Raw genomic sequence first — 5,457 nt, forward strand, 5'->3', positions numbered from 1 at the left:
TTCGTTCGTTCTCTCTCTCTCTCTCTCTCTCTCTCTCTCTCTCTCTCTGTTTGCGTTTATGTGTACAATTTCCATGTAGTCCGTTCCATGATTTATGGCTGTGATGCTTTGATTTTTTTTCTTCCTTTCTCGTTTGATGTTATGTGATGCTATTTACTATTCATTTGTTTATATTTTCCCCCAGTTTTCTCCTTTTGGGAGCTGCATGAAAAAAAAAGCATTGTTGCTTATTCTGTTACCCTCAGAAATAAAATAACATTCATTCATTCATTCATTCTCTCTCTGTGTGTCATTCACTTTACTCTCTTTCATTCACTCTGTATGTCTCTCTCTTTGTCTCTCACTGTCTCTGTCTGCCTCGCTCTCTGTGTGCCTGTTTGTCTCTCTGACTCCTCCCACCTCCCAACGCCAGTCCAAACCGCAGCAGCAGCAGCGTTCCCAAGACATGACCATCTTTCACACACACACACACACACACTGAGACCCGCCAGCCACCGTCAACCATTGTTTCCGCGGCACGCGCACGCGCACGCGCAACGCTTCAGCCGTGACGACGCGGGCCACGCGGTCACCACGTGACAGAGGCGAGATTCCCGTTGGCTCCGAGAAAATAGGTGGGACCTGTGCAATAAAGTCCCCGCTCAGAAACTGCTGTACCCTTTGATTCATACGGCCCAGTACAGGGGACAGTAGTGAGAGAAAAAAAAACCAAACTTTTTTTTTCTTGATAAAAGAAAGAAAGAAAGAAGAAAAAAGAAGAGGAAAAGGTTGACATTTCTGTTGCTCATCTCTTTGGCAAAGAGAAAAAAAGGGGGGAGAAGAAGATTCAGACCTAAGACACAGACCGACAGAAGGACACAATTATTCTCGGGTGTGTGCGTGGTCCGAAAATTTTCGAAGGAGGAGGAAGAGGCGAGACGGAGGGACAGTTTTATCGAGAGAGAAAGAGAGAGAGAGAAAAAAGAAAAGAAAAAAAAAGTGAGGATAAAAGTTAACGTCATTGTCGACAAAACATCACGCAAAAAACAAGAGGGTGGAAACATAAAGAAGGAAAAAAAAAAAGGAAAAGAAAGATAAAAGATATAACAGGACAATTGCCGATTACAACCAACATTTTGTTTCAGTGTTGATTAACTCTCTCCATACGAACGGCGAAAGAGACGACGTTAACAGTGTTTCACCCCAATTACTATCATCAAAATATTGCAAGCGGAAGGCTCTTATACTGAAGAGGTGAATGTTGACAAAGAATACCACAATTCTGACGACAGAAGCTAAAGGTTGGGTCATTCAGACACCCACAGGACATCCGAGGGGTCTGTGTAGAGGAGAAGTGAGGACTGGCCGTACTGAGTGAGTTAAGTCAGTCAATTCCCTCCCAGTCTTTTGAAAACAAGAAAAAAAAAACGGTTCGGATTCAAAACTTTGGACATAAAACCGCGAGAAAAAGTGGTTAAAAAAAACACCCCAAACAAAACAAAACAACTGGAAACCGAAAGACAAGACCGCTGACCATAATTTGCGCAGAGGGTAATTTTTGTTTTGCTTTTTAAAGGGGCAGACTATTATTGGTCTGCAATTCACTATAAAGAGGGTTTGTTTTTTTGTGTTTCTGTTTTGGTGGGTTTTTTTTTTACTTGGATGGTTACAGGAAAGAAGAGTTATAAGCGCTGTTGTTTCACATAATTATCTTTTTTCTTCTTTCTTTTGTTCCTTTAAAAAAAAAAAATTCATTGAACGTGTCTATTATTGACGAATTAGCACAACATCACATCTTCTGAGGTGTTACAGTTGTTTTTGTTTTTTTTTTGTTTTTTTCTCTTTTAAATTCTAGGCTTGGTTATAGCGGGCCCAGTCCTAAAGGTTTGACGGAGAGGGAAGCATGGCCAGGTTATCGGCGTCTCGTGTGATCCTCGCTCTGGTCGTCTTGGTGTCCGTGTGTCGGGTCAACTGTGAGTAGCCTTCTTTCATTACGTGTTGCTTTGTCAAGTCCGTCTGTTTCTCTTTACGGTATGTTTGTCAGTCTGTCTTAAATGCGTTTGGTTCTTGTGTGTGTGTGTGTGTGTGTGTGTGTGTGTGTGTGTGAAGGGGTGGGGTGGAAGAGGTGTGGGGGTTGGGTGGGGGTGGGGGGAGAGTGTTAGTGAATCAGAATCAGAATCAGACTCAATTTTGATGTCAATTAAATCTCTCTCTCTCTCTCTCTCTCTCTCTCTCTCTCTCTCTGTGTGTGTGTGTGTGTGTGTGTGTGTGTGTGTGTGTGTGATTTCAGTTTGCTCACCTGACTTACTGGCGTCTGTTTTTCTTGATCGTCCGTTCGTTCTGTCTGTCTCTGTCTTTGTGGGTGGGTGGGTGGGTGGGTGGGTGTCTCCTTGTCTTCCTTTTTGAGTTCATCTCTGCTCTCTGTCTCTGTCTCTTTCCCCTCTCTTCCCCTATTTGTCTATCTCATCTCCTCTCTCTCTCTAAATCTCCTCTCTTTCTCTCCCTGTGTGTGTGTGTGTGTGTGTGTGTGTGTGTGTGTGTGCGTGCGTGCGTGCCCGGACGCTTCACTGGTAAATGGGAAGACAAGATACGTAATTAAGTATGAAAACCAAAAGGGCGAAAACCAAATCAACGCATTTCCAGTTTTTTCTTGGTGATATCGCAGCCGCTTTTAACTTTTAAGTTCGGAGATACACCTTGTCTCCACAGGCTGTATGCCTCAATGAGTGTTAGGTGGTTTTTATTTTTTTTATTTTTTTATTTCAATATATATTTTTCAATAACTTCCCCTGGCAGTTTTTTTTTCTTTTCGAACTCACTTCACTTATGCCGTGAAAACACGTTCACATAATTGTGTGAAGAGAACAGAAAAACTCGCAGCGAAACTACACTTTTGCACGGTAATGAACGTACTTGTAAGCACCTGTATATTACATGCATATCATTTACATGCACGCATGATCATAATCGTACTTACATTATAAAAATACTACACATACATCCATACATGCATACATATATAAACCCGTGTACACACTCATACATACATACAGACAGACAGACATATATTTTTAGAATACAACAGAGTCGTGGCTGCAAAAAGAGAAAAAATGCACCAGAAAAACAACAACACATTTTAGGTTTATTTCATCATATATTTAGGTTTTGGTGGTTTTCATGTGACACTCACAGCGCGTGCGCCTGTGCATTTAGCAGAAGGGGGGACGGGGGGAGGATTACTGAATAAAGCAGCCACATTATCAGCCAAGTAAGACTGAGGAATGGAAAACTGGAAAACGAAACTACACACACACACACTCACACCGAGGAGAAAAAAAAAGAAAGAAAAAAAAACAACAACAAAAAACCCCACATTATTTTCTTCACAGTTCAATGAATACCGAATTCATGTGTGTGTGTGTGTGTGTGCGTGTGTGTGTGTTCGTGTGACAGAAATAGTTTGGAATAGTTGTATGAATTAATGTATTAAAAAAAAGTCCGTAGAAAGAGGAGGAGGAGAAAAGTTGTGTCATACACGCTCTGTCAACATGAACGCAATTTTCTAGAGACTTTGTGTGTGTGTGTTCGTGTGACAGAAATAGTTTAGAATAGTTGTGTGAATTAAAGCATTAAAAAAAAGTCAGTAGAAAGAGGAGGTGGAGGAGAAAAGATGTCGTACACGCTCTGTCAACATGAACGCAGTTTTCTAGAGACTTTGTGTGTGTGTGTTCGTGTGACAGAAATAGTTTAGAATAGTTGTGTGAATTAAAGCATTAAAAAAAAGTCAGTAGAAAGAGGAGGTGGAGGAGAAAAGATGTCGTACACGCTCTGTCAACATGAACGCAGTTTTCTAGAGACTTTGTGTGTGTGTGTTCGTGTGACAGAAATAGTTTAGAATAGTTGTGTGAATTAAAGCATTAAAAAAAAGTCAGTAGAAAGAGGAGGTGGAGGAGAAAAGATGTCGTACACGCTCTGTCAACATGAACGCAGTTTTCTAGAGACTTCTAGAACAACGACAGCAACAACGATCCTCATACCCGATAGTTGTTTCCCCCTCCTCCCAACCCCCCGCTCCAATCCACTGCTCCTTGAGTGGTGGTCTGGAGGCTAGTCATTGCGATCAAATGTTAAACCGAGGTCCCCTTTGCAGCGTGCATTTGGTGTAAGTGAAAAGAACCCACGGCAACGAAAGGGTTTGTTCCTGGCAAAATTCTATAGAAAAAAAAGTCAGCGTGGTAAGAAAGCTAATACACGGACAGAAAAAAGCAACAACAACAACAACAAAAAAAGAGAAAAAAGCGTGAGTGGCGCTTCGCTGTGGCGACACTTTCTCCTTAGTGAAAAGAATCAGCCCGAATTTCACACAGAGAAATATGTTGTGACAGAGTAATACAATACAATACAATACAATACAACAACGACGACAATGCCATAGAACACAACACCACAATACAACAAGCGGAGTGATGGCCTGGAGGTAACGCATCCGCCTTGGAAGCGAGAGAATCTGAGCGCGCTGGTTCGAATCACGGCTCAGCCGCCGATATTTTCTCCCCCTCCACCAGACCTTGAGTGGTGGTCTGGACGCTAGTCATTCGGATGAGACGATAAACCGAGGTCCCGTGTGCAGCATGCACTTAGCGCACGTAAAAGAACCCACGGCAACAAAAGGGTTGTTCCTGGCAAAAATTCTGTAGAAAAATCCACTTCGATAGGGAAAACAAATAAAACTGCACGCAGTAAAAATGAAAAAAAAAGATAAAAAAAAAAAGAAAAAAAGAAGGAAAAAAAGGGGGTGGCGCTGTAGTGTAGTGACGCGCTCTCCCTGGGGAGAGCAGCCCGAATTTCACACAGAGAAATCTGTTGTGATAAAATGAAATACAAATACAAATACAATAAGACCCAAACCACTACCACCACCACCAACACCACCACCACCACAAGAACCAGCCATTCATTCAACCAGACAGCGTTGGCAATGTCCAACCACCCAGTTTCTTTTCCAACGATGCATGTACCCTTACCTCCCGTTCTCTTCGCTCTGCTGCCGATGACAGAACCTTCCGCGTCCCAAGTTACTAGAGAGAACAGCACGGTGGTCGAGCCTTTTCATCATCTGTTGGATACACATGTATGCTAAAATGTATGTATGCAGCGTGTGTGTGTGTGTGTGTGTGTGTGTGTGTGTGTGTGTGTGTGTGTGTGTGTGTGCGTGCGTGCGTGCGTGCGTGTGTGTGTGTGTAGTCACATTTTGGTGTGTGTATGTAACATAGATATGATGATTTATGTTAACAAAAGCGTTTTCGTAAAGCACCTAGAGCAGATTTCTGGATAGTGTGCTATATAAGTATCCATTATTATTATTATCATTACCTGCTGTTCAGATATGGAACTCTTTGCCTCACCACGTCCGTCACAGCCCCCTCACTGCCTTCCTTTTAAATCTAACCTCAAGACTTTCCTCTTCCAGCAGCACTT

General features: G+C 42.4%; 1 long non-coding RNA gene across 5 annotated transcripts in view; it reads left to right on the plus strand.

The window, feature by feature from the left end:
- The first annotated feature begins 614 nt into the window (after window positions 1-614).
- Window positions 615-5,457, plus strand: part of LOC143301153 (uncharacterized) — a 121,967-nt gene continuing 117,124 nt past the window's right edge. The window contains exons 1-2 of one of the 5 annotated variants that reach the window (XR_013057733.1): window positions 615-692; window positions 1,835-1,952. This is a non-coding gene — a long non-coding RNA (uncharacterized LOC143301153). The other 4 variants (XR_013057736.1, XR_013057734.1, XR_013057737.1 and 1 more) reach the window with 4 other exon arrangements.

Source organism: Babylonia areolata, chromosome 27 (genome assembly GCF_041734735.1).
Source record: "Babylonia areolata isolate BAREFJ2019XMU chromosome 27, ASM4173473v1, whole genome shotgun sequence".
NCBI classification, from domain to species: Eukaryota; Metazoa; Mollusca; class Gastropoda; order Neogastropoda; family Buccinidae; genus Babylonia; species Babylonia areolata.